This window comes from Salvia hispanica, chromosome 5 (genome assembly GCF_029641045.1).
Source record: "Salvia hispanica isolate PSC_SH4W2 chromosome 5, Shi_PSC_v1, whole genome shotgun sequence".
Classification (NCBI taxonomy): domain Eukaryota; kingdom Viridiplantae; phylum Streptophyta; class Magnoliopsida; order Lamiales; family Lamiaceae; genus Salvia; species Salvia hispanica.
Window position 1 is genome coordinate 9,791,250 of NC_142696.1, and position 23,731 is coordinate 9,814,980.

General features: G+C 52.0%; 26 non-coding genes and 16 pseudogenes across 26 annotated transcripts; all 42 read left to right on the forward strand.

Moving 5' to 3' along the window:
• The first annotated feature begins 173 nt into the window (after positions 1 to 173).
• LOC148924885 (5S ribosomal RNA) lies at positions 174 to 293 on the forward strand (annotated as a pseudogene).
• A 379-nt stretch (positions 294 to 672) lies between these two features.
• On the forward strand, positions 673 to 791 carry LOC148924886 (5S ribosomal RNA). Its single transcript, XR_016131399.1, has one exon. It is a non-coding gene; the product is annotated as a 5S ribosomal RNA (ribosomal RNA).
• A 394-nt stretch (positions 792 to 1,185) lies between these two features.
• LOC148924887 (5S ribosomal RNA) lies at positions 1,186 to 1,291 on the forward strand (annotated as a pseudogene).
• Positions 1,292 to 1,684: 393 nt separating this feature from the next.
• LOC148924888 (5S ribosomal RNA) lies at positions 1,685 to 1,803 on the forward strand (annotated as a pseudogene).
• Positions 1,804 to 2,196: 393 nt separating this feature from the next.
• Positions 2,197 to 2,315, forward strand: LOC148924889 (5S ribosomal RNA). Its single transcript, XR_016131050.1, has one exon. It is a non-coding gene; the product is annotated as a 5S ribosomal RNA (ribosomal RNA).
• Positions 2,316 to 2,710: 395 nt separating this feature from the next.
• LOC148924890 (5S ribosomal RNA) lies at positions 2,711 to 2,816 on the forward strand (annotated as a pseudogene).
• A 393-nt stretch (positions 2,817 to 3,209) lies between these two features.
• LOC148924891 (5S ribosomal RNA) lies at positions 3,210 to 3,328 on the forward strand. Its single transcript, XR_016131662.1, has one exon. It is a non-coding gene; the product is annotated as a 5S ribosomal RNA (ribosomal RNA).
• Positions 3,329 to 3,723: 395 nt separating this feature from the next.
• Positions 3,724 to 3,842, forward strand: LOC148924892 (5S ribosomal RNA). The gene has a single exon (XR_016131649.1). It is a non-coding gene; the product is annotated as a 5S ribosomal RNA (ribosomal RNA).
• Positions 3,843 to 4,235: 393 nt separating this feature from the next.
• On the forward strand, positions 4,236 to 4,354 carry LOC148924893 (5S ribosomal RNA). The gene has a single exon (XR_016131400.1). It is a non-coding gene; the product is annotated as a 5S ribosomal RNA (ribosomal RNA).
• Positions 4,355 to 5,248: 894 nt separating this feature from the next.
• LOC148924894 (5S ribosomal RNA) lies at positions 5,249 to 5,367 on the forward strand (annotated as a pseudogene).
• Positions 5,368 to 5,760: 393 nt separating this feature from the next.
• LOC148924895 (5S ribosomal RNA) lies at positions 5,761 to 5,879 on the forward strand. Its single transcript, XR_016131051.1, has one exon. It is a non-coding gene; the product is annotated as a 5S ribosomal RNA (ribosomal RNA).
• Positions 5,880 to 6,274: 395 nt separating this feature from the next.
• Positions 6,275 to 6,380, forward strand: LOC148924896 (5S ribosomal RNA; annotated as a pseudogene).
• A 393-nt stretch (positions 6,381 to 6,773) lies between these two features.
• LOC148924897 (5S ribosomal RNA) lies at positions 6,774 to 6,892 on the forward strand. Its single transcript, XR_016131664.1, has one exon. It is a non-coding gene; the product is annotated as a 5S ribosomal RNA (ribosomal RNA).
• Positions 6,893 to 7,287: 395 nt separating this feature from the next.
• Positions 7,288 to 7,406, forward strand: LOC148924898 (5S ribosomal RNA). The gene has a single exon (XR_016131650.1). It is a non-coding gene; the product is annotated as a 5S ribosomal RNA (ribosomal RNA).
• A 393-nt stretch (positions 7,407 to 7,799) lies between these two features.
• LOC148924899 (5S ribosomal RNA) lies at positions 7,800 to 7,918 on the forward strand. Its single transcript, XR_016131401.1, has one exon. It is a non-coding gene; the product is annotated as a 5S ribosomal RNA (ribosomal RNA).
• Positions 7,919 to 8,812: 894 nt separating this feature from the next.
• LOC148924900 (5S ribosomal RNA) lies at positions 8,813 to 8,931 on the forward strand. The gene has a single exon (XR_016131581.1). It is a non-coding gene; the product is annotated as a 5S ribosomal RNA (ribosomal RNA).
• Positions 8,932 to 9,324: 393 nt separating this feature from the next.
• LOC148924901 (5S ribosomal RNA) lies at positions 9,325 to 9,443 on the forward strand. Its single transcript, XR_016131402.1, has one exon. It is a non-coding gene; the product is annotated as a 5S ribosomal RNA (ribosomal RNA).
• Positions 9,444 to 9,837: 394 nt separating this feature from the next.
• Positions 9,838 to 9,956, forward strand: LOC148924902 (5S ribosomal RNA; annotated as a pseudogene).
• A 393-nt stretch (positions 9,957 to 10,349) lies between these two features.
• Positions 10,350 to 10,468, forward strand: LOC148924903 (5S ribosomal RNA). Its single transcript, XR_016131042.1, has one exon. It is a non-coding gene; the product is annotated as a 5S ribosomal RNA (ribosomal RNA).
• A 395-nt stretch (positions 10,469 to 10,863) lies between these two features.
• LOC148924904 (5S ribosomal RNA) lies at positions 10,864 to 10,982 on the forward strand. Its single transcript, XR_016131426.1, has one exon. It is a non-coding gene; the product is annotated as a 5S ribosomal RNA (ribosomal RNA).
• A 394-nt stretch (positions 10,983 to 11,376) lies between these two features.
• On the forward strand, positions 11,377 to 11,495 carry LOC148924905 (5S ribosomal RNA; annotated as a pseudogene).
• Positions 11,496 to 12,386: 891 nt separating this feature from the next.
• Positions 12,387 to 12,505, forward strand: LOC148924906 (5S ribosomal RNA). The gene has a single exon (XR_016131582.1). It is a non-coding gene; the product is annotated as a 5S ribosomal RNA (ribosomal RNA).
• An 892-nt stretch (positions 12,506 to 13,397) lies between these two features.
• LOC148924907 (5S ribosomal RNA) lies at positions 13,398 to 13,516 on the forward strand. The gene has a single exon (XR_016131583.1). It is a non-coding gene; the product is annotated as a 5S ribosomal RNA (ribosomal RNA).
• A 393-nt stretch (positions 13,517 to 13,909) lies between these two features.
• LOC148924908 (5S ribosomal RNA) lies at positions 13,910 to 14,028 on the forward strand. Its single transcript, XR_016131403.1, has one exon. It is a non-coding gene; the product is annotated as a 5S ribosomal RNA (ribosomal RNA).
• A 394-nt stretch (positions 14,029 to 14,422) lies between these two features.
• LOC148924909 (5S ribosomal RNA) lies at positions 14,423 to 14,541 on the forward strand (annotated as a pseudogene).
• Positions 14,542 to 14,934: 393 nt separating this feature from the next.
• LOC148924910 (5S ribosomal RNA) lies at positions 14,935 to 15,053 on the forward strand. Its single transcript, XR_016131044.1, has one exon. It is a non-coding gene; the product is annotated as a 5S ribosomal RNA (ribosomal RNA).
• Positions 15,054 to 15,448: 395 nt separating this feature from the next.
• On the forward strand, positions 15,449 to 15,554 carry LOC148924911 (5S ribosomal RNA; annotated as a pseudogene).
• Positions 15,555 to 15,947: 393 nt separating this feature from the next.
• Positions 15,948 to 16,066, forward strand: LOC148924912 (5S ribosomal RNA). The gene has a single exon (XR_016131584.1). It is a non-coding gene; the product is annotated as a 5S ribosomal RNA (ribosomal RNA).
• A 393-nt stretch (positions 16,067 to 16,459) lies between these two features.
• On the forward strand, positions 16,460 to 16,578 carry LOC148924913 (5S ribosomal RNA). The gene has a single exon (XR_016131404.1). It is a non-coding gene; the product is annotated as a 5S ribosomal RNA (ribosomal RNA).
• Positions 16,579 to 16,972: 394 nt separating this feature from the next.
• On the forward strand, positions 16,973 to 17,091 carry LOC148924914 (5S ribosomal RNA; annotated as a pseudogene).
• Positions 17,092 to 17,484: 393 nt separating this feature from the next.
• LOC148924915 (5S ribosomal RNA) lies at positions 17,485 to 17,603 on the forward strand. The gene has a single exon (XR_016131045.1). It is a non-coding gene; the product is annotated as a 5S ribosomal RNA (ribosomal RNA).
• Positions 17,604 to 17,997: 394 nt separating this feature from the next.
• On the forward strand, positions 17,998 to 18,103 carry LOC148924916 (5S ribosomal RNA; annotated as a pseudogene).
• A 393-nt stretch (positions 18,104 to 18,496) lies between these two features.
• On the forward strand, positions 18,497 to 18,615 carry LOC148924917 (5S ribosomal RNA). Its single transcript, XR_016131665.1, has one exon. It is a non-coding gene; the product is annotated as a 5S ribosomal RNA (ribosomal RNA).
• A 393-nt stretch (positions 18,616 to 19,008) lies between these two features.
• Positions 19,009 to 19,127, forward strand: LOC148924918 (5S ribosomal RNA). Its single transcript, XR_016131405.1, has one exon. It is a non-coding gene; the product is annotated as a 5S ribosomal RNA (ribosomal RNA).
• Positions 19,128 to 19,521: 394 nt separating this feature from the next.
• Positions 19,522 to 19,627, forward strand: LOC148924919 (5S ribosomal RNA; annotated as a pseudogene).
• Positions 19,628 to 20,021: 394 nt separating this feature from the next.
• Positions 20,022 to 20,140, forward strand: LOC148924920 (5S ribosomal RNA). The gene has a single exon (XR_016132196.1). It is a non-coding gene; the product is annotated as a 5S ribosomal RNA (ribosomal RNA).
• A 395-nt stretch (positions 20,141 to 20,535) lies between these two features.
• Positions 20,536 to 20,641, forward strand: LOC148924921 (5S ribosomal RNA; annotated as a pseudogene).
• A 393-nt stretch (positions 20,642 to 21,034) lies between these two features.
• LOC148924922 (5S ribosomal RNA) lies at positions 21,035 to 21,153 on the forward strand (annotated as a pseudogene).
• Positions 21,154 to 21,546: 393 nt separating this feature from the next.
• LOC148924923 (5S ribosomal RNA) lies at positions 21,547 to 21,665 on the forward strand. The gene has a single exon (XR_016131406.1). It is a non-coding gene; the product is annotated as a 5S ribosomal RNA (ribosomal RNA).
• Positions 21,666 to 22,059: 394 nt separating this feature from the next.
• Positions 22,060 to 22,165, forward strand: LOC148924924 (5S ribosomal RNA; annotated as a pseudogene).
• Positions 22,166 to 22,558: 393 nt separating this feature from the next.
• LOC148924925 (5S ribosomal RNA) lies at positions 22,559 to 22,677 on the forward strand. Its single transcript, XR_016131710.1, has one exon. It is a non-coding gene; the product is annotated as a 5S ribosomal RNA (ribosomal RNA).
• A 393-nt stretch (positions 22,678 to 23,070) lies between these two features.
• Positions 23,071 to 23,189, forward strand: LOC148924926 (5S ribosomal RNA). The gene has a single exon (XR_016131349.1). It is a non-coding gene; the product is annotated as a 5S ribosomal RNA (ribosomal RNA).
• The last annotated feature ends 542 nt before the right edge of the window (positions 23,190 to 23,731 follow it).

Below are 23,731 nucleotides of genomic sequence, written 5' to 3' on the forward strand. Positions count from 1 at the left end.
CACGGGCTGTACCCGTAGCTCAGAACGTGGGGCTCGGCGAGAGCTTCGCGGTGATATGCTGTGGGTCCCGTAACTCCTTCCCGATCAAAAGTTATACCCGTCTGGAGGGTGGGGGATCAGAACCTGCGCACGGGAGCGTACGCTATGAAAGAATAAAGTGCGGGGCTATTAATGAGTGCAATCATACCAGCACTAATGCACCGGATCCCATCAGAGCTCCGAAGTTAAGCGTGCTTGGGCGAGAGTAGTACTAGGATGGGTGACCCCCTGTTGCACCCCTTTTTTTGCGAGTGCGTTCATTTTTTTTTCCGTTCAGTTGGTCTTGATGTGGTCCGACACTCGATTAGTGGTTGTCGAGTACGAGGACAAAAAGTACGACAATCTCCACGAGCCGGTGACGAGCGGGTCCCACAATCTTAAACGTGCCGAAAAACAGTAGCTGCGAACTAAAAGTGTCCGAAATGGCTCGAAACGGCTTCTTTTTGCTTCCCGGAGTAGCCATGGGCTGTACACGTGGCTCAGAACGTGGGGCTCGGCGAGAGCTTCGCGGTGATATGCTGTGGGTCCCGTAACTCCTTCCGGATCAAAAGTTATGCCTGTGTGAAGGGTGGGGGATCAGAACCTGCGCACGGGAGCGTACGCTATGAAAGAATAAAGTGCGAGGCTATTGTTGGGTGCGATCATACCAGCACTAATGCACCGGATCCCATCAGAACTCCGAGGTTAAGCGTGCTTGGGCGAGAGTAGTGCTAGGATGGGTGACCCCCTGGGAAGTCCTTGTGTTGCACCCCTTTTTTTGCGAGTGCGTTCATTTTTTTTTTCCGTTCAGTTGGTCTTGATGTGGTCCGACACTCGATTAGCTGTTGTCGAGTACGAGGACAAAAAGTACGACAATCTCCACGAGCCGGTGACGAGCGGGTCCCACAATCTTAAACGTGCCGAAAAATAGTAGCTGCGAACTAAAAGTGTCCGAAATTGCTCGAAACGTCCTCTTTTTGCTTCCCGGAGTAGCCACGGGCTATACCCGTAGCTCAGCACGTGGGACTCGGCGAGAGCTTCGCGGTGATATGCTGTGGGTCCCGTAACTCCTTCCCGATCAAAAGTTATACCCGTCTGGAGGGTGGGTGATCAGAACCTGCGTACGGGAGCGTACACTATGAAAGAATAAAGTGCGGGGCTATTGATGGGTGCGATCATACCAGCACTAATGCACCGGATCCCATCAGAGCTCCGAAGTTAAGCGTGCTTGGGCGAGAGTAGTACTAGGATGGGTGACCCCCTGTTGCACCCCTTTTTTTGCGAGTGCGTTCATTTTTTTTTCCGTTCAGTTGGTCTTGATGTGGTCCGACACTCGATTAGTGGTTGTCGAGTACGAGGACAAAAAGTACGACAATCTCCACGAGCCGGTGACGAGCGGGTCCCACAATCTTAAACGTGCCGAAAAACAGTAGCTGCGAACTAAAAGTGTTCGAAATGGCTCGAAACGGCCTCTTTTTGCTTCCCAGAGTAGCCACGGGCTGTACCCGTAGCTCAGAACGTGGGGCTCGGCGAGAGCTTCGCGGTGATATGCTGTGGGTCCCGTAACTCCTTCCCGATCAAAAGTTATACCCGTCTGGAGGGTGGGGGATCAGAACCTGCGCACGGGAGCGTACGCTATGAAAGAATAAAGTGCGAGGCTATTGATGGGTGCGATCATACCAGCCCTAATGCACCGGATCCCAACAGAACTTCGAAGTTAAGCGTGCTTGGGCGAGAGTAGTGCTAGGATGGGTGACCCCCTGGGAAGTCCTTGTGTTGCACCCCTTTTTTTGCGAGTGCGTTCATTTTTTTTTCCGTTCACTTGGTCTTGATGTGGTCCGACACTCGATTAGCTGTTGTCGAGTACGAGGACAAAAAGTACGACAAACTCCACGAGCCGGTGACGAGCGAGTCCCACAATCTTAAACGTGCCGAAAAACAGTAGCTGCGAACTAAAAGTGTCCGAAATGGCTTGAAACGGCCTCTTTTTGCTTCCCGGAGTAGCCATGGGCTGTACACGTGGCTCAGAACGTGGGGCTCGGCGAGAGCTTCGCGGTGATATACTGTGGGTCCCGTAACTCCTTCCGGATCAAAAGTTATGCATGTGTGAAGGGTGGGGGATCAGAACCTGCGCACGGGAGCGTATGCTATTAAAGAATAAAGTGCGAGGCTATTGATGGGTGCGATCATACCAGCACTAATGCACCGGATCCCATCAGAACTTCGAAGTTAAGCGTGCTTGGGCGAGAGTAGTACTAGGATGGGTGACCCCCTGGGAAGCCCTTGTGTTGCACCCATTTTTTTGCGAGTGCGTTCATTTTTTTTTTTCCGTTCAGTTGGTCTTGATGTGGTCCGACACTCGATTAGCTGTTGTCAAGTACGAGGACAAAAAGTACGACAATCTCCACGAGCCGGTGACGAGCGGGTCCCACAATCTTAAACGTGCCGAAAAACAGTAGCTGCGAACTAAAAGTGTCCGAAATTGCTCGAAACGGCCTCTTTTTGCTTCCCGGAGTAGCCACTGGCTATACCCGTAGCTCAGCACGTGGGACTCGGCAAGAGCTTCGCGGTGATATGCTGTGGGTCCCGTAACTCCTTCCCGATCAAAAGTTATACCCGTCTGGAGGGTGGGTGATCAGAACCTGCGCACGGGAGCGTACGCTATGATAGAATAAAGTGCGGGGCTATTGATGGGTGCAATCATACCAGCACTAATGCACCGGATCCCATCAGAGCTCCGAAGTTAAGCGTGCTTGGGCGAGAGTAGTACTAGGATGGGTGACCCCCTGTTGCACCCCTTTTTTTGCGAGTGCGTTCATTTTTTTTTCCGTTCAGTTGGTCTTGATGTGGTCCGATACTCGATTAGTGGTTGTCGAGTACGAGGACAAAAAGTACGACAATCTCCACGAGCCGGTGACGAGCGGGTCCCACAATCTTAAACGTGCCGAAAAACAGTAGCTGCGAACTAAAAGTGTTCGAAATGGCTCGAAACGGCCTCTTTTTGCTTCCCAGTGTAGCCACGGGCTGTACCCGTAGCTCAGAACGTGGGGCTCGGCGAGAGCTTCGCGGTGATATGCTGTGGGTCCCGTAACTCCTTCCCGATCAAAAGTTATACCCGTCTGGAGGGTGGGGGATCAGAACCTGCGCACGGGAGCGTACGCTATGAAAGAATAAAGTGCGAGGCTATTGTTGGGTGCGATCATACCAGCCCTAATGCACCGGATCCCATCAGAACTTCGAAGTTAAGCATGCTTGGGCGAGAGTAGTACTAGGATGGGTGACCCCCTGGGAAGTCCTTGTGTTGCACCCCTTTTTGTGCGAGTGCGTTCATTTTTTTTTTTCCGTTCAGTTGGTCTTGATGTGGTCCGACACTCGATTAACTGTTGTCGAGTACGAGGACAAAAAGTACGACAATCTCCACGAGCCGGTGACGAGCGGGTCCCACAATCTTAAACGTGCCGAAAAACAGTAGCTGCGAACTAAAAGTGTCCGAAATTGCTCGAAACGGCCTCTTTTTGCTTCCCGGAGTAGCCACGGGCTATACCCGTAGCTCAGCACGTGGGACTCGGCAAGAGCTTCGCGGTGATATGCTGTGGGTCCCGTAACTCCTTCCCGATCAAAAGTTATACCCGTCTGGAGGGTGGGGGATCAGAACCTGCGCACGGGAGCGTACGCTATGAAAGAATAAAGTGCGAGGCTATTGATGGGTGCGATCATACTAGCCCTAATGCACCGGATCCCATCAGAACTTCGAAGTTAAGCGTGCTTGGGCGAGAGTAGTACTAGGATGGGTGACCCTCTGGGAAGTCCTTGTGTTGCACCCCTTTTTTTGCGAGTGCGTTCATTTTTTTTTCCGTTCAGTTGGTCTTGATGTGGTCCGACACTCGATTAGCTGTTGTCGAGTACGAGGACAAAAAGTACGACAAACTCCACGAGCCGGTGACGAGCGAGTCCCACAATCTTAAACGTGCCGAAAAACAGTAGCTGCGAACTAAAAGTGTCCGAAATGGCTCGAAACGGCCTCTTTTTGCTTCCCGGAGTAGCCATGGGCTGTACACGTGGCTCAGAACGTGGGGCTCGGCGAGAGCTTCGCGGTGATATGCTGTGGGTCCCGTAACTCCTTCCGGATCAAAAGTTATGCCTGTGTGAAGGGTGGGGGATCAGAACCTGCGCACGGGAGCGTACGCTATGAAAGAATAAAGTGCGAGGCTATTGTTGGGTGCGATCATACCAGCACTAATGCACCGGATCCCATCAGAACTCCGAGGTTAAGCGTGCTTGGGCGAGAGTAGTGCTAGGATGGGTGACCCCCTGGGAAGTCCTTGTGTTGCACCCCTTTTTTTGCGAGTGCGTTCATTTTTTTTTTTCCGTTCAGTTGGTCTTGATGTGGTCCGACACTCGATTAACTGTTGTCGAGTACGAGGACAAAAAATACGACAATCTCCACGAGCCGGTGACGAGCGGGTCCCACAATCTTAAACGTGCCGAAAAACAGTAGCTGCGAACTAAAAGTGTCCGAAATTGCTCGAAACGGCCTCTTTTTGCTTCCCGGAGTAGCCACGGGCTATACCCGTAGCTCAGCACGTGGGACTCGGCAAGAGCTTCGCGGTGATATGCTGTGGGTCCCGTAACTCCGTCCCGATCAAAAGTTATACCCGTCTGGAGGGTGGGTGATCAGAACCTGCGCACGGGAGCGTACGCTATGAAAGAATAAAGTGCGGGGCTATTAATGGGTGCAATCATACCAGCACTAATGCACCGGATCCCATCAGAGCTTCGAAGTTAAGCGTGCTTGGGCGAGAGTAGTACTAGGATGGGTGACCCCCTGTTGCACCCCTTTTTTTGCGAGTGCGTTCATTTTTTTTTCCGTTCAGTTGGTCTTGATGTGGTCCGACACTCGATTAGTGGTTGTCGAGTACGAGGACAAAAAGTACGACAATCTCCACGAGCCGGTGACGAGCGGGTCCCACAATCTTAAACGTGCCGAAAAACAGTAGCTGCGAACTAAAAGTGTTCGAAATGGCTCGAAACGGCCTCTTTTTGCTTCCCAGAGTAGCCACGGGCTGTACCCGTAGCTCAGAACGTGGGGCTCGGCGAGAGCTTCGCGGTGATATGCTGTGGGTCCCGTAACTCCTTCCCGATCAAAAGTTATACCCGTCTGGAGGGTGGGGGATCAGAACCTGCGCACGGGAGCGTACGCTATGAAAGAATAAAGTGCGAGGCTATTGATGGGTGCGATCATACCAGCCCTAATGCACCGGATCCCAACAGAACTTCGAAGTTAAGCGTGCTTGGGCGAGAGTAGTGCTAGGATGGGTGACCCCCTGGGAAGTCCTTGTGTTGCACCCCTTTTTTTGCGAGTGCGTTCATTTTTTTTTCCGTTCACTTGGTCTTGATGTGGTCCGACACTCGATTAGCTGTTGTCGAGTACGAGGACAAAAAGTACGACAAACTCCACGAGCCGGTGACGAGCGAGTCCCACAATCTTAAACGTGCCGAAAAACAGTAGCTGCGAACTAAAAGTGTCCGAAATGGCTTGAAACGGCCTCTTTTTGCTTCCCGGAGTAGCCATGGGCTGTACACGTGGCTCAGAACGTGGGGCTCGGCGAGAGCTTCGCGGTGATATACTGTGGGTCCCGTAACTCCTTCCGGATCAAAAGTTATGCATGTGTGAAGGGTGGGGGATCAGAACCTGCGCACGGGAGCGTATGCTATTAAAGAATAAAGTGCGAGGCTATTGATGGGTGCGATCATACCAGCACTAATGCACCGGATCCCATCAGAACTTCGAAGTTAAGCGTGCTTGGGCGAGAGTAGTACTAGGATGGGTGACCCCCTGGGAAGCCCTTGTGTTGCACCCATTTTTTTGCGAGTGCGTTCATTTTTTTTTTTCCGTTCAGTTGGTCTTGATGTGGTCCGACACTCGATTAGCTGTTGTCAAGTACGAGGACAAAAAGTACGACAATCTCCACGAGCCGGTGACGAGCGGGTCCCACAATCTTAAACGTGCCGAAAAACAGTAGCTGCGAACTAAAAGTGTCCGAAATTGCTCGAAACGGCCTCTTTTTGCTTCCCGGAGTAGCCACTGGCTATACCCGTAGCTCAGCACGTGGGACTCGGCAAGAGCTTCGCGGTGATATGCTGTGGGTCCCGTAACTCCTTCCCGATCAAAAGTTATACCCGTCTGGAGGGTGGGTGATCAGAACCTGCGCACGGGAGCGTACGCTATGATAGAATAAAGTGCGGGGCTATTGATGGGTGCAATCATACCAGCACTAATGCACCGGATCCCATCAGAGCTCCGAAGTTAAGCGTGCTTGGGCGAGAGTAGTACTAGGATGGGTGACCCCCTGTTGCACCCCTTTTTTTGCGAGTGCGTTCATTTTTTTTTCCGTTCAGTTGGTCTTGATGTGGTCCGATACTCGATTAGTGGTTGTCGAGTACGAGGACAAAAAGTACGACAATCTCCACGAGCCGGTGACGAGCGGGTCCCACAATCTTAAACGTGCCGAAAAACAGTAGCTGCGAACTAAAAGTGTTCGAAATGGCTCGAAACGGCCTCTTTTTGCTTCCCAGTGTAGCCACGGGCTGTACCCGTAGCTCAGAACGTGGGGCTCGGCGAGAGCTTCGCGGTGATATGCTGTGGGTCCCGTAACTCCTTCCCGATCAAAAGTTATACCCGTCTGGAGGGTGGGGGATCAGAACCTGCGCACGGGAGCGTACGCTATGAAAGAATAAAGTGCGAGGCTATTGTTGGGTGCGATCATACCAGCCCTAATGCACCGGATCCCATCAGAACTTCGAAGTTAAGCATGCTTGGGCGAGAGTAGTACTAGGATGGGTGACCCCCTGGGAAGTCCTTGTGTTGCACCCCTTTTTGTGCGAGTGCGTTCATTTTTTTTTTTCCGTTCAGTTGGTCTTGATGTGGTCCGACACTCGATTAACTGTTGTCGAGTACGAGGACAAAAAGTACGACAATCTCCACGAGCCGGTGACGAGCGGGTCCCACAATCTTAAACGTGCCGAAAAACAGTAGCTGCGAACTAAAAGTGTCCGAAATTGCTCGAAACGGCCTCTTTTTGCTTCCCGGAGTAGCCACGGGCTATACCCGTAGCTCAGCACGTGGGACTCGGCAAGAGCTTCGCGGTGATATGCTGTGGGTCCCGTAACTCCTTCCCGATCAAAAGTTATACCCGTCTGGAGGGTGGGGGATCAGAACCTGCGCACGGGAGCGTACGCTATGAAAGAATAAAGTGCGAGGCTATTGATGGGTGCGATCATACTAGCCCTAATGCACCGGATCCCATCAGAACTTCGAAGTTAAGCGTGCTTGGGCGAGAGTAGTACTAGGATGGGTGACCCTCTGGGAAGTCCTTGTGTTGCACCCCTTTTTTTGCGAGTGCGTTCATTTTTTTTTCCGTTCAGTTGGTCTTGATGTGGTCCGACACTCGATTAGCTGTTGTCGAGTACGAGGACAAAAAGTACGACAAACTCCACGAGCCGGTGACGAGCGAGTCCCACAATCTTAAACGTGCCGAAAAACAGTAGCTGCGAACTAAAAGTGTCCGAAATGGCTCGAAACGGCCTCTTTTTGCTTCCCGGAGTAGCCATGGGCTGTACACGTGGCTCAGAACGTGGGGCTCGGCGAGAGCTTCGCGGTGATATGCTGTGGGTCCCGTAACTCCTTCCGGATCAAAAGTTATGCCTGTGTGAAGGGTGGGGGATCAGAACCTGCGCACGGGAGCGTACGCTATGAAAGAATAAAGTGCGAGGCTATTGTTGGGTGCGATCATACCAGCACTAATGCACCGGATCCCATCAGAACTCCGAGGTTAAGCGTGCTTGGGCGAGAGTAGTGCTAGGATGGGTGACCCCCTGGGAAGTCCTTGTGTTGCACCCCTTTTTTTGCGAGTGCGTTCATTTTTTTTTTTCCGTTCAGTTGGTCTTGATGTGGTCCGACACTCGATTAACTGTTGTCGAGTACGAGGACAAAAAATACGACAATCTCCACGAGCCGGTGACGAGCGGGTCCCACAATCTTAAACGTGCCGAAAAACAGTAGCTGCGAACTAAAAGTGTCCGAAATTGCTCGAAACGGCCTCTTTTTGCTTCCCGGAGTAGCCACGGGCTATACCCGTAGCTCAGCACGTGGGACTCGGCAAGAGCTTCGCGGTGATATGCTGTGGGTCCCGTAACTCCGTCCCGATCAAAAGTTATACCCGTCTGGAGGGTGGGTGATCAGAACCTGCGCACGGGAGCGTACGCTATGAAAGAATAAAGTGCGGGGCTATTAATGGGTGCAATCATACCAGCACTAATGCACCGGATCCCATCAGAGCTTCGAAGTTAAGCGTGCTTGGGCGAGAGTAGTACTAGGATGGGTGACCCCCTGTTGCACCCCTTTTTTTGCGAGTGCGTTCATTTTTTTTTCCGTTCAGTTGGTCTTGATGTGGTCCGACACTCGATTAGTGGTTGTCGAGTACGAGGACAAAAAGTACGACAATCTCCACGAGCCGGTGACGAGCGGGTCCCACAATCTTAAACGTGCCGAAAAACAGTAGCTGCGAACTAAAAGTGTTCGAAATGGCTCGAAACGGCCTCTTTTTGCTTCCCAGAGTAGCCACGGGCTGTACCCGTAGCTCAGAACGTGGGGCTCGGCGAGAGCTTCGCGGTGATATGCTGTGGGTCCCGTAACTCCTTCCCGATCAAAAGTTATACCCGTCTGGAGGGTGGGGGATCAGAACCTGCGCACGGGAGCGTACGCTATGAAAGAATAAAGTGCGAGGCTATTGATGGGTGCGATCATACTAGCCCTAATGCACCGGATCCCATCAGAACTTCGAAGTTAAGCGTGCTTGGGCGAGAGTAGTACTAGGATGGGTGACCCCCTGGGAAGTCCTTGTGTTGCACCCCTTTTTTTGCGAGTGCGTTCATTTTTTTTTCCGTTCACTTGGTCTTGATGTGGTCCGACACTCGATTAGCTGTTGTCGAGTACGAGGACAAAAAGTACGACAAACTCCACGAGCCGGTGACGAGCGAGTCCCACAATCTTAAACGTGCCGAAAAACAGTAGCTGCGAACTAAAAGTGTCCGAAATGGCTCGAAACGGCTTCTTTTTGCTTCCCGGAGTAGCCATGGGCTGTACACGTGGCTCAGAACGTGGGGCTCGGCGAGAGCTTCGCGGTGATATTCTGTGGGTCCCGTAACTCCTTCCGGATCAAAAGTTATGGCTGTGTGAAGGGTGGGGGATCAGAACCTGCGCACGGGAGCGTACGCTATGAAAGAATAAAGTGCGAGGCTATTGTTGGGTGCGATCATACCAGCACTAATGCACCGGATCCCATCAGAACTCCGAGGTTAAGCGTGCTTGGGCGAGAGTAGTGCTAGGATGGGTGACCCCCTGGGAAGTCCTTGTGTTGCACCCCTTTTTTTGCGAGTGCGTTCATTTTTTTTTTCCGTTCAGTTGGTCTTGATGTGGTCCGACACTCGATTAGCTGTTGTCGAGTACGAGGACAAAAAGTACGACAATCTCCACGAGCCGGTGACGAGCGGGTCCCACAATCTTAAACGTGCCGAAAAATAGTAGCTGCGAACTAAAAGTGTCCGAAATTGCTCGAAACGTCCTCTTTTTGCTTCCCGGAGTAGCCACGGGCTATACCCGTAGCTCAGCACGTGGGACTCGGCGAGAGCTTCGCGGTGATATGCTGTGGGTCCCGTAACTCCTTACCGATCAAAAGTTATACCCGTCTAGAGGGTGGGGGATCAGAACCTGCGCACGGGAGCGTACGCTATGAAAGAATAAAGTGCGAGGCTATTGATGGGTGCGATCATACCAGCCCTAATGCACCGGATCCCAACAGAACTTCGAAGTTAAGCGTGCTTGGGCGAGAGTAGTGCTAGGATGGGTGACCCCCTGGGAAGTCCTTGTGTTGCACCCCTTTTTTTGCGAGTGCGTTCATTTTTTTTTCCGTTCACTTGGTCTTGATGTGGTCCGACACTCGATTAGCTGTTGTCGAGTACGAGGACAAAAAGTACGACAAACTCCACGAGCCGGTGACGAGCGAGTCCCACAATCTTAAACGTGCCGAAAAACAGTAGCTGCGAACTAAAAGTGTCCGAAATGGCTTGAAACGGCCTCTTTTTGCTTCCCGGAGTAGCCATGGGCTGTACACGTGGCTCAGAACGTGGGGCTCGGCGAGAGCTTCGCGGTGATATACTGTGGGTCCCGTAACTCCTTCCGGATCAAAAGTTATGCATGTGTGAAGGGTGGGGGATCAGAACCTGCGCACGGGAGCGTATGCTATGAAAGAATAAAGTGCGAGGCTATTGATGGGTGCGATCATACCAGCACTAATGCACCGGATCCCATCAGAACTTCGAAGTTAAGCGTGCTTGGGCGAGAGTAGTACTAGGATGGGTGACCCCCTGGGAAGTCCTTGTGTTGCACCCATTTTTTTGCGAGTGCGTTCATTTTTTTTTTTCCGTTCAGTTGGTCTTGATGTGGTCCGACACTCGATTAACTGTTGTCGAGTACGAGGACAAAAAATACGACAATCTCCACGAGCCGGTGACGAGCGGGTCCCACAATCTTAAACGTGCCGAAAAACAGTAGCTGCGAACTAAAAGTGTCCGAAATTGCTCGAAACGGCCTCTTTTTGCTTCCCGGAGTAGCCACGGGCTATACCCGTAGCTCAGCACGTGGGACTCGGCAAGAGCTTCGCGGTGATATGCTGTGGGTCCCGTAACTCCGTCCCGATCAAAAGTTATACCCGTCTGGAGGGTGGGTGATCAGAACCTGCGCACGGGAGCGTACGCTATGAAAGAATAAAGTGCGGGGCTATTAATGGGTGCAATCATACCAGCACTAATGCACCGGATCCCATCAGAGCTCCGAAGTTAAGCGTGCTTGGGCGAGAGTAGTGCTAGGATGGGTGACCCCCTGGGAAGTCCTTGTGTTGCACCCCTTTTTTTGCGAGTGCGTTCATTTTTTTTTTCCGTTCAGTTGGTCTTGATGTGGTCCGACACTCGATTAGCTGTTGTCGAGTACGAGGACAAAAAGTACGACAATCTCCACGAGCCGGTGACGAGCGGGTCCCACAATCTTAAACGTGCCGAAAAATAGTAGCTGCGAACTAAAAGTGTCCGAAATTGCTCGAAACGTCCTCTTTTTGCTTCCCGGAGTAGCCACGGGCTATACCCGTAGCTCAGCACGTGGGACTCGGCGAGAGCTTCGCGGTGATATGCTGTGGGTCCCGTAACTCCTTACCGATCAAAAGTTATACCCGTCTAGAGGGTGGGGGATCAGAACCTGCGCACGGGAGCGTACGCTATGAAAGAATAAAGTGCGAGGCTATTGATGGGTGCGATCATACCAGCCCTAATGCACCGGATCCCAACAGAACTTCGAAGTTAAGCGTGCTTGGGCGAGAGTAGTGCTAGGATGGGTGACCCCCTGGGAAGTCCTTGTGTTGCACCCCTTTTTTTGCGAGTGCGTTCATTTTTTTTTCCGTTCACTTGGTCTTGATGTGGTCCGACACTCGATTAGCTGTTGTCGAGTACGAGGACAAAAAGTACGACAAACTCCACGAGCCGGTGACGAGCGAGTCCCACAATCTTAAACGTGCCGAAAAACAGTAGCTGCGAACTAAAAGTGTCCGAAATGGCTTGAAACGGCCTCTTTTTGCTTCCCGGAGTAGCCACGGGCTATACCCGTAGCTCAGCACGTGGGACTCGGCAAGAGCTTCGCGGTGATATGCTGTGGGTCCCGTAACTCCGTCCCGATCAAAAGTTATACCCGTCTGGAGGGTGGGTGATCAGAACCTGCGCACGGGAGCGTACGCTATGAAAGAATAAAGTGCGGGGCTATTAATGGGTGCAATCATACCAGCACTAATGCACCGGATCCCATCAGAGCTTCGAAGTTAAGCGTGCTTGGGCGAGAGTAGTACTAGGATGGGTGACCCCTGTTGCACCCCTTTTTTTGCGAGTGCGTTCATTTTTTTTTCCGTTCAGTTGGTCTTGATGTGGTCCGACACTCGATTAGTGGTTGTCGAGTACGAGGACAAAAAGTACGACAATCTCCACGAGCCGGTGACGAGCGGGTCCCACAATCTTAAACGTGCCGAAAAACAGTAGCTGCGAACTAAAAGTGTTCGAAATGGCTCGAAACGGCCTCTTTTTGCTTCCCAGAGTAGCCACGGGCTGTACCCGTAGCTCAGAACGTGGGGCTCGGCGAGAGCTTCGCGGTGATATGCTGTGGGTCCCGTAACTCCTTCCCGATCAAAAGTTATACCCGTCTGGAGGGTGGGGGATCAGAACCTGCGCACGGGAGCGTACGCTATGAAAGAATAAAGTGCGAGGCTATTGATGGGTGCGATCATACTAGCCCTAATGCACCGGATCCCATCAGAACTTCGAAGTTAAGCGTGCTTGGGCGAGAGTAGTACTAGGATGGGTGACCCCCTGGGAAGTCCTTGTGTTGCACCCCTTTTTTTGCGAGTGCGTTCATTTTTTTTTCCGTTCACTTGGTCTTGATGTGGTCCGACACTCGATTAGCTGTTGTCGAGTACGAGGACAAAAAGTACGACAAACTCCACGAGCCGGTGACGAGCGAGTCCCACAATCTTAAACGTGCCGAAAAACAGTAGCTGCGAACTAAAAGTGTCCGAAATGGCTTGAAACGGCCTCTTTTTGCTTCCCGGAGTAGCCACGGGCTATACCCGTAGCTCAGCACGTGGGACTCGGCAAGAGCTTCGCGGTGATATGCTGTGGGTCCCGTAACTCCGTCCCGATCAAAAGTTATACCCGTCTGGAGGGTGGGTGATCAGAACCTGCGCACGGGAGCGTACGCTATGAAAGAATAAAGTGCGGGGCTATTAATGGGTGCAATCATACCAGCACTAATGCACCGGATCCCATCAGAGCTTCGAAGTTAAGCGTGCTTGGGCGAGAGTAGTACTAGGATGGGTGACCCCCTGTTGCACCCCTTTTTTTGCGAGTGCGTTCATTTTTTTTTCCGTTCAGTTGGTCTTGATGTGGTCCGACACTCGATTAGTGGTTGTCGAGTACGAGGACAAAAAGTACGACAATCTCCACGAGCCGGTGACGAGCGGGTCCCACAATCTTAAACGTGCCGAAAAACAGTAGCTGCGAACTAAAAGTGTTCGAAATGGCTCGAAACGGCCTCTTTTTGCTTCCCAGAGTAGCCACGGGCTGTACCCGTAGCTCAGAACGTGGGGCTCGGCGAGAGCTTCGCGGTGATATGCTGTGGGTCCCGTAACTCCTTCCCGATCAAAAGTTATACCCGTCTGGAGGGTGGGGGATCAGAACCTGCGCACGGGAGCGTACGCTATGAAAGAATAAAGTGCGAGGCTATTGATGGGTGCGATCATACTAGCCCTAATGCACCGGATCCCATCAGAACTTCGAAGTTAAGCGTGCTTGGGCGAGAGTAGTACTAGGATGGGTGACCCCCTGGGAAGTCCTTGTGTTGCACCCCTTTTTTTGCGAGTGCGTTCATTTTTTTTTCCGTTCACTTGGTCTTGATGTGGTCCGACACTCGATTAGCTGTTGTCGAGTACGAGGACAAAAAGTACGACAAACTCCACGAGCCGGTGACGAGCGAGTCCCACAATCTTAAACGTGCCGAAAAACAGTAGCTGCGAACTAAAAGTGTCCGAAATGGCTCGAAACGGCTTCTTTTTGCTTCCCGGAGTAGCCATGGGCTGTACACGTGGCTCAGAACGTGGGGCTCGGCGAGAGCTTCGCGGTGATATTCTGTGGGTCCCGTAACTCCTTCCGGATCAAAAGTTATGGCTGTGTGAAGGGTGGGGGATCAGAACCTGCGCACGGGAGCGTACGCTATGAAAGAATAAAGTGCGAGGCTATTGTTGGGTGCGATCATACCAGCACTAATGCACCGGATCCCATCAGAACTCCGAGGTTAAGCGTGCTTGGGCGAGAGTAGTGCTAGGATGGGTGACCCCCTGGGAAGTCCTTGTGTTGCACCCCTTTTTTTGCGAGTGCGTTCATTTTTTTTTTCCGTTCAGTTGGTCTTGATGTGGTCCGACACTCGATTAGCTGTTGTCGAGTACGAGGACAAAAAGTACGACAATCTCCACGAGCCGGTGACGAGCGGGTCCCACAATCTTAAACGTGCCGAAAAATAGTAGCTGCGAACTAAAAGTGTCCGAAATTGCTCGAAACGTCCTCTTTTTGCTTCCCGGAGTAGCCACGGGCTATACCCGTAGCTCAGCACGTGGGACTCGGCGAGAGCTTCGCGGTGATATGCTGTGGGTCCCGTAACTCCTTACCGATCAAAAGTTATACCCGTCTAGAGGGTGGGGGATCAGAACCTGCGCACGGGAGCGTACGCTATGAAAGAATAAAGTGCGAGGCTATTGATGGGTGCGATCATACCAGCCCTAATGCACCGGATCCCAACAGAACTTCGAAGTTAAGCGTGCTTGGGCGAGAGTAGTGCTAGGATGGGTGACCCCCTGGGAAGTCCTTGTGTTGCACCCCTTTTTTTGCGAGTGCGTTCATTTTTTTTTCCGTTCACTTGGTCTTGATGTGGTCCGACACTCGATTAGCTGTTGTCGAGTACGAGGACAAAAAGTACGACAAACTCCACGAGCCGGTGACGAGCGAGTCCCACAATCTTAAACGTGCCGAAAAACAGTAGCTGCGAACTAAAAGTGTCCGAAATGGCTTGAAACGGCCTCTTTTTGCTTCCCGGAGTAGCCATGGGCTGTACACGTGGCTCAGAACGTGGGGCTCGGCGAGAGCTTCGCGGTGATATACTGTGGGTCCCGTAACTCCTTCCGGATCAAAAGTTATGCATGTGTGAAGGGTGGGGGATCAGAACCTGCGCACGGGAGCGTATGCTATGAAAGAATAAAGTGCGAGGCTATTGATGGGTGCGATCATACCAGCACTAATGCACCGGATCCCATCAGAACTTCGAAGTTAAGCGTGCTTGGGCGAGAGTAGTACTAGGATGGGTGACCCCCTGGGAAGTCCTTGTGTTGCACCCATTTTTTTGCGAGTGCGTTCATTTTTTTTTTTCCGTTCAGTTGGTCTTGATGTGGTCCGACACTCGATTAACTGTTGTCGAGTACGAGGACAAAAAATACGACAATCTCCACGAGCCGGTGACGAGCGGGTCCCACAATCTTAAACGTGCCGAAAAACAGTAGCTGCGAACTAAAAGTGTCCGAAATTGCTCGAAACGGCCTCTTTTTGCTTCCCGGAGTAGCCACGGGCTATACCCGTAGCTCAGCACGTGGGACTCGGCAAGAGCTTCGCGGTGATATGCTGTGGGTCCCGTAACTCCGTCCCGATCAAAAGTTATACCCGTCTGGAGGGTGGGTGATCAGAACCTGCGCACGGGAGCGTACGCTATGAAAGAATAAAGTGCGGGGCTATTAATGGGTGCAATCATACCAGCACTAATGCACCGGATCCCATCAGAGCTCCGAAGTTAAGCGTGCTTGGGCGAGAGTAGTACTAGGATGGGTGACCCCCTGTTGCACCCCTTTTTTTGCGAGTGCGTTCATTTTTTTTTCCGTTCAGTTGGTCTTGATGTGGTCCGACACTCGATTAGTGGTTGTCGAGTACGAGGACAAAAAGTACGACAATCTCCACGAGCCGGTGACGAGCGGGTCCCACAATCTTAAACGTGCCGAAAAACAGTAGCTGCGAACTAAAAGTGTTCGAAATGGCTCGAAACGGCCTCTTTTTGCTTCCCAGAGTAGCCACGGGCTGTACCCGTAGCTCAGAACGTGGGGCTCGGCGAGAGCTTCGCGGTGATATGCTGTGGGTCCCGTAACTCCTTCCCGATCAAAAGTTATACCCGTCTGGAGGGTGGGGGATCAGAACCTGCGCACGGGAGCGTACGCTATGAAAGAATAAAGTGCGAGGCTATTGATGGGTGCGATCATACTAGCCCTAATGCACCGGATCCCATCAGAACTTCGAAGTTAAGCGTGCTTGGGCGAGAGTAGTACTAGGATGGGTGACCCCCTGGGAAGTCCTTGTGTTGCACCCCTTTTTTTGCGAGTGCGTTCATTTTTTTTTCCGTTCACTTGGTCTTCATGTGGTCCGACACTCGATTAGCTGTTGTCGAGTACGAGGACAAAAAGTACGACAAACTCCACGAGCCGGTGACGAGCGAGTCCCACAATCTTAAACGTGCCGAAAAACAGTAGCTGCGAACTAAAAGTGTCCGAAATGGCTCGAAACGGCTTCTTTTTGCTTCCCGGAGTAGCCATGGGCTGTACACGTGGCTCAGAACGTGGGGCTCGGCGAGAGCTTCGCGGTGATATTCTGTGGGTCCCGTAACTCCTTCCGGATCAAAAGTTATGGCTGTGTGAAGGGTGGGGGATCAGAACCTGCGCACGGGAGCGTACGCTATGAAAGAATAAAGTGCGAGGCTATTGTTGGGTGCGATCATACCAGCACTAATGCACCGGATCCCATCAGAACTCCGAGGTTAAGCGTGCTTGGGCGAGAGTAGTGCTAGGATGGGTGACCCCCTGGGAAGTCCTTGTGTTGCACCCCTTTTTTTGCGAGTGCGTTCATTTTTTTTTTCCGTTCAGTTGGTCTTGATGTGGTCCGACACTCGATTAGCTGTTGTCGAGTACGAGGACAAAAAGTACGACAATCTCCACGAGCCGGTGACGAGCGGGTCCCACAATCTTAAACGTGCCGAAAAATAGTAGCTGCGAACTAAAAGTGTCCGAAATTGCTCGAAACGTCCTCTTTTTGCTTCCCGGAGTAGCCACGGGCTATACCCGTAGCTCAGCACGTGGGACTCGGCGAGAGCTTCGCGGTGATATGCTGTGGGTCCCGTAACTCCTTCCCGATCAAAAGTTATACCCGTCTAGAGGGTGGGGGATCAGAACCTGCGCACGGGAGCGTACGCTATGAAAGAATAAAGTGCGAGGCTATTGATGGGTGCGATCATACCAGCCCTAATGCACCGGATCCCAACAGAACTTCGAAGTTAAGCGTGCTTGGGCGAGAGTAGTGCTAGGATGGGTGACCCCCTGGGAAGTCCTTGTGTTGCACCCCTTTTTTTGCGAGTGCGTTCATTTTTTTTTCCGTTCACTTGGTCTTGATGTGGTCCGACACTCGATTAGCTGTTGTCGAGTACGAGGACAAAAAGTACGACAAACTCCACGAGCCGGTGACGAGCGAGTCCCACAATCTTAAACGTGCCGAAAAACAGTAGCTGCGAACTAAAAGTGTCCGAAATGGCTTGAAACGGCCTCTTTTTGCTTCCCGGAGTAGCCATGGGCTGTACACGTGGCTCAGAACGTGGGGCTCGGCGAGAGCTTCGCGGTGATATACTGTGGGTCCCGTAACTCCTTCCGGATCAAAAGTTATGCATGTGTGAAGGGTGGGGGATCAGAACCTGCGCACGGGAGCGTATGCTATGAAAGAATAAAGTGCGAGGCTATTGATGGGTGCGATCATACCAGCACTAATGCACCGGATCCCATCAGAACTTCGAAGTTAAGCGTGCTTGGGCGAGAGTAGTACTAGGATGGGTGACCCCCTGGGAAGTCCTTGTGTTGCACCCATTTTTTTGCGAGTGCGTTCATTTTTTTTTTCCGTTCAGTTGGTCTTGATGTGGTCCGACACTCGATTAGCTGTTGTCAAGTACGAGGACAAAAAGTACGACAATCTCCACGAGCCGGTGACGAGCGGGTCCCACAATCTTAAACGTGCCGAAAAACAGTAGCTGCGAACTAAAAGTGTCCGAAATTGCTCGAAACGGCCTCTTTTTGCTTCCCGGAGTAGCCACGGGCTATCCCCGTAGCTCAGCACGTGGGACTCGGCAAGAGCTTCGCGGTGATATGCTGTGGGTCCCGTAACTCCTTCCCGATCAAAAGTTATACCCGTCTGGAGGGTGGGTGATCAGAACCTGCGCACGGGAGCGTACGCTATGAAAGAATAAAGTGCGGGGCTATTGATGGGTGCAATCATACCAGCACTAATGCACCGGATCCCATCAGAGCTCCGAAGTTAAGCGTGCTTGGGCGAGAGTAGTACTAGGATGGGTGACCCCCTGTTGCACCCCTTTTTTTGCGAGTGCGTTCATTTTTTTTTCCGTTCAGTTGGTCTTGATGTGGTCCGACACTCGATTAGTGGTTGTCGAGTACGAGGACAAAAAGTACGACAATCTCCACGAGCCGGTGACGAGCGGGTCCCACAATCTTAAACGTGCCGAAAAACAGTAGCTGCGAACTAAAAGTGTTCAAAATGGCTCGAAACGGCCTCTTTTTGCTTCCCAGTGTAGCCACGGGCTGTACCCGTAGCTCAGAACGTGGGGCTCGGCGAGAGCTTCGCGGTGATATGCTGTGGGTCCCGTAACTCCTTCCCGATCAAAAGTTATACCCGTCTGGAGGGTGGGGGATCAGAACCTGCGCACGGGAGCGTACGCTATGAAAGAATAAAGTGCGAGGCTATTGATGGGTGCGATCATACCAGCCCTAATGCACCGGATCCCATCAGAACTTCGAAGTTAAGCATGCTTGGGCGAGAGTAGTACTAGGATGGGTGACCCCCTGGGAAGTCCTTGTGTTGCACCCCTTTTTGTGCGAGTGCGTTCATTTTTTTTTCCGTTCACTTGGTCTTGATGTGGTCCGACACTCGATTAGCTGTTGTCGAGTACGAGGACAAAAAGTACGACAAACTCCACGAGCCGGTGACGAGCGAGTCCCACAATCTTAAACGTGCCGAAAAACAGTAGCTGCGAACTAAAAGTGTCCGAAATGGCTCGAAACGGCCTCTTTTTGCTTCCCGGAGTAGCCATGGGCTGTACACGTGGCTCAGAACGTGGGGCTCGGCGAGAGCTTCGCGGTGATATGCTGTGGGTCCCGTAACTCCTTCCGGATCAAAAGTTATGCCTGTGTGAAGGGTGGGGGATCAGAACCTGCGCACGGGAGCGTACGCTATGAAAGAATAAAGTGCGAGGCTATTGTTGGGTGCGATCATACCAGCACTAATGCACCGGATCCCATCAGAACTCCGAGGTTAAGCGTGCTTGGGCGAGAGTAGTGCTAGGATGGGTGACCCCCTGGGAAGTCCTTGTGTTGCACCCCTTTTTTTGCGAGTGCGTTCATTTTTTTTTTCCGTTCAGTTGGTCTTGATGTGGTCCGACACTCGATTAGCTGTTGTCGAGTACGAAGACAAAAAGTACGACAATCTCCACGAGCCGGTGACGAGCGGGTCCCACAATCTTAAACGTGCCGAAAAACAGTAGCTGCGAACTAAAAGTGTCCGAAATTGCTCGAAACGTCCTCTTTTTGCTTCCCGGAGTAGCCACGGGCTATACCCGTAGCTCAGCACGTGGGACTCGGCGAGAGCTTCGCGGTGATATGCTGTGGGTCCCGTAACTCCTTCCCGATCAAAAGTTATACCCGTCTGGAGGGTGGGTGATCAGAACCTGCGTACGGGAGCGTACGCTATGAAAGAATAAAGTGCGGGGCTATTGATGGGTGCGATCATACCAGCACTAATGCACCGGATCCCATCAGAGCTCCGAAGTTAAGCGTGCTTGGGCGAGAGTAGTACTAGGATGGGTGACCCCCTGTTGCACCCCTTTTTTTTGCGAGTGCGTTCATTTTTTTTTCCGTTCAGTTGGTCTTGATGTGGTCCGACACTCGAATAGCTGTTGTCGAGTACGAGGACAAAAAGTACGACAAACTCCACGAGCCGGTGACGAGCGAGTCCCACAATCTTAAACGTGCCGAAAAACAGTAGCTGCGAACTAAAAGTGTCCGAAATGGCTCGAAACGGCCTCTTTTTGCTTCCCGGAGTAGCCATGGGCTGTACACGTGGCTCAGAACGTGGGGCTCGGCGAGAGCTTCGCGGTGATATGCTGTGGGTCCCGTAACTCCTTCCGGATCAAAAGTTATGCATGTGTGAAGGGTGGGGGATCAGAACCTGCGCACGGGAGCGTATGCTATGAAAGAATAAAGTGCGTGGCTATTGATGGGTGCGATCATACCAGCACTAATGCACCGGATCCCATCAGAACTTCGAAGTTAAGCGTGCTTGGGCGAGAGTAGTACTAGGATGGGTGACCCCCTGGGAAGTCCTTGTGTTGCACCCCTTTTTTTTGCGAGTGCGTTCATTTTTTTTTTCCGTTCAGTTGGTCTTGATGTGGTCCGACACTCGATTAACTGTTGTCGAGTACGAGGACAAAAAGTACGACAATCTCCACGAGCCGGTGACGAGCGGGTCCCACAATCTTAAACGTGCCGAAAAACAGTAGCTGCGAACTAAAAGTGTCCGAAATTGCTCGAAACGGCCTCTTTTTGCTTCCCGGAGTAGCCACGGGCTATACCCGTAGCTCAGCACGTGGGACTCGGCAAGAGCTTCGCGGTGATATGCTGTGGGTCCCGTAACTCCTTCCCGATCAAAAGTTATACCCGTCTGGAGGGTGGGTGATCAGAACCTGCGCACGGGAGCGTACGCTATGAAAGAATAAAGTGCGGGGCTATTGATGGGTGCAATCATACCAGCACTAATGCACCGGATCCCATCAGAGCTCCGAAGTTAAGCGTGCTTGGGCGAGAGTAGTACTAGGATGGGTGACCCCCTGTTGCACCCCTTTTTTTGCGAGTGCGTTCATTTTTTTTTCCGTTCAGTTGGTCTTGATGTGGTCCGACACTCGATTAGTGGTTGTCGAGTACGAGGACAAAAAGTACGACAATCTCCACGAGCCGGTGACGAGCGGGTCCCACAATCTTAAACGTGCCGAAAAACAGTAGCTGCGAACTAAAAGTGTTCGAAATGGCTCGAAACGGCCTCTTTTTGCTTCCCAGAGTAGCGACGGGCTGTACCCGTAGCTCAGAACGTGGGGCTCGGCGAGAGCTTCGCGGTGATATGCTGTGGGTCCCGTAACTCCTTCCCGATCAAAAGTTATACCCGTCTGGAGGGTGGGGGATCAGAACCTGCGCACGGGAGCGTACGCTATGAAAGAATAAAGTGCGAGGCTATTGATGGGTGCGATCATACTAGCCCTAATGCACCGGATCCCATCAGAACTTCGAAGTTAAGTGTGCTTGGGCGAGAGTAGTACTAGAATGGGTGACCCCCTGGGAAGTCCTTGTGTTGCACCCCTTTTTTTGCGAGTGCGTTCATTTTTTTTTCCGTTCACTTGGTCTTGATGTGGTCTGACACTCGATTAGCTGTTGTCGAGTACGAGGACAAAAAGTACGACAAACTCCACGAGCCGGTGACGAGCGAGTCCCACAATCTTAAACGTGCCGAAAAACAGTAGCTGCGAACTAAAAGTGTCCGAAATGGCTCGAAACGGCCTCTTTTTGCTTCCCGGAGTATCCATGGGCTGTACACGTGGCTCAGAACGTGGGGCTCGGCGAGAGCTTCGCGGTGATATGCTGTGGGTCCCGTAACTCCTTCCGGATCAAAAGTTATGCCTGTGTGAAGGGTGGGGGATCAGAACCTGCGCACGGGAGCGTACGCTATGAAAGAATAAAGTGCGAGGCTATTGTTGGGTGCGATCATACCAGCACTAATGCACCGGATCCCATCAGAACTCCGAGGTTAAGCGTGCTTGGGCGAGAGTAGTGCTAGGATGGGTGACCCCCTGGGAAGTCCTTGTGTTGCACCCCTTTTTTTGCGAGTGCGTTCATTTTTTTTTTCCGTTCAGTTGGTCTTGATGTGGTCCGACACTCGATTAGCTGTTGTCGAGTACGAGGACAAAAAGTACGACAATCTCCACGAGCCGGTGACGAGCGGGTCCCACAATCTTAAACGTGCCGGAAAACAGTAGCTGCGAACTAAAAGTGTCCGAAATTGCTCGAAACGTCCTCTTTTTGCTTCCCGGAGTAGCCACGGGCTATACCCGTAGCTCAGCACGTGGGACTCGGCGAGAGCTTCGCGGTGATATGCTGTGGGTCCCGTAACTCCTTCCCGATCAAAAGTTATACCCGTCTGGAGGGTGGGTGATCAGAACCTGCGTACGGGAGCGTACGCTATGAAAGAATAAAGTGCGGGGCTATTGATGGGTGCGATCATACCAGCACTAATGCACCGGATCCCATCAGAGCTCCGAAGTTAAGCGTGCTTGGGCGAGAGTAGTACTAGGATGGGTGACCCCCTGTTGCACCCCTTTTTTTGCGAGTGCGTTCATTTTTTTTTCCGTTCAGTTGGTCTTGATGTGGTCCGACACTCGATTAGTGGTTGTCGAGTACGAGGACAAAAAGTACGACAATCTACACGAGCCGGTGACGAGCGGGTCCCACAATCTTAAACGTGCCGAAAAACAGTAGCTGCGAACTAAAAGTGTTCGAAATGGCTCGAAACGGCCTCTTTTTGCTTCCCAGAGTAGCCACGGGCTGTACCCGTAGCTCAGAACGTGGGGCTCGGCGAGAGCTTCGCGGTGATATGCTGTGGGTCCCGTAACTCCTTCCCGATCAAAAGTTATACCCGTCTGGAGGGTGGGGGATCAGAACCTGCGCACGGGAGCGTACGCTATGAAAGAATAAAGTGCGAGGCTATTGATGGGTGCGATCATACCAGCCCTAATGCACCGGATCCCATCAGAACTTCGAAGTTAAGCGTGCTTGGGCGAGAGTAGTGCTAGGATGGGTGACCCCCTGGGAAGTCCTTGTGTTGCACCCCTTTTTTTGCGAGTGCGTTCATTTTTTTTTCCGTTCACTTGGTCTTGATGTGGTCCGACACTCGATTAGCTGTTGTCGAGTACGAGGACAAAAAGTACGACAAACTCCACGAGCCGGTGACGAGCGAGTCCCACAATCTTAAACGTGCCGAAAAACAGTAGCTGCGAACTAAAAGTGTCCGAAATGGCTCGAAACGGCCTCTTTTTGCTTCCCGGAGTAGCCATGGGCTGTACACGTGGCTCAGAACGTGGGGCTCGGCGAGAGCTTCGCGGTGATATACTGTGGGTCCCGTAACTCCTTCCGGATCAAAAGTTATGCATGTGTGAAGGGTGGGGGATCAGAACCTGCGCACGGGAGCGTATGCTATGAAAGAATAAAGTGCGAGGCTATTGATGGGTGCGATCATACCAGCACTAATGCACCGGATCCCATCAGAACTTCGAAGTTAAGCGTGCTTGGGCGAGAGTAGTACTAGGATGGGTGACTCCCTGGGAAGTCCTTGTGTTGCACCCATTTTTTTGCGAGTGCGTTCATTTTTTTTTTCCGTTCAGTTGGTCTTGATGTGGTCCGACACTCGATTAGCTGTTGTCGAGTACGAGGACAAAAAGTACGACAATCTCCACGAGCCGGTGACGAGCGGGTCCCACAATCTTAAACGTGCCGAAAAACAGTAGCTGCGAACTAAAAGTGTCCGAAATTGCTCGAAACGGCCTCTTTTTGCTTCCCGGAGTAGCCACGGGCTATACCCGTAGCTCAGCACGTGGGACTCGGCAAGAGCTTCGCGGTGATATGCTGTGGGTCCCGTAACTCCTTCCCGATCAAAAGTTATACCCGTCTGGAGGGTGGGTGATCAGAACCTGCGCACGGGAGCGTACGCTATGAAAGAATAAAGTGCGGGGCTATTGATGGGTGCAATCATACCAGCACTAATGCACCGGATCCCATCAGAGCTCCGAATTTAAGCGTGCTTGGGCGAGAGTAGTACTAGGATGAGTGACCCCCTGTTGCACCCCTTTTTTTGCGAGTGCGTTCATTTTTTTTTCCGTTCAGTTGGT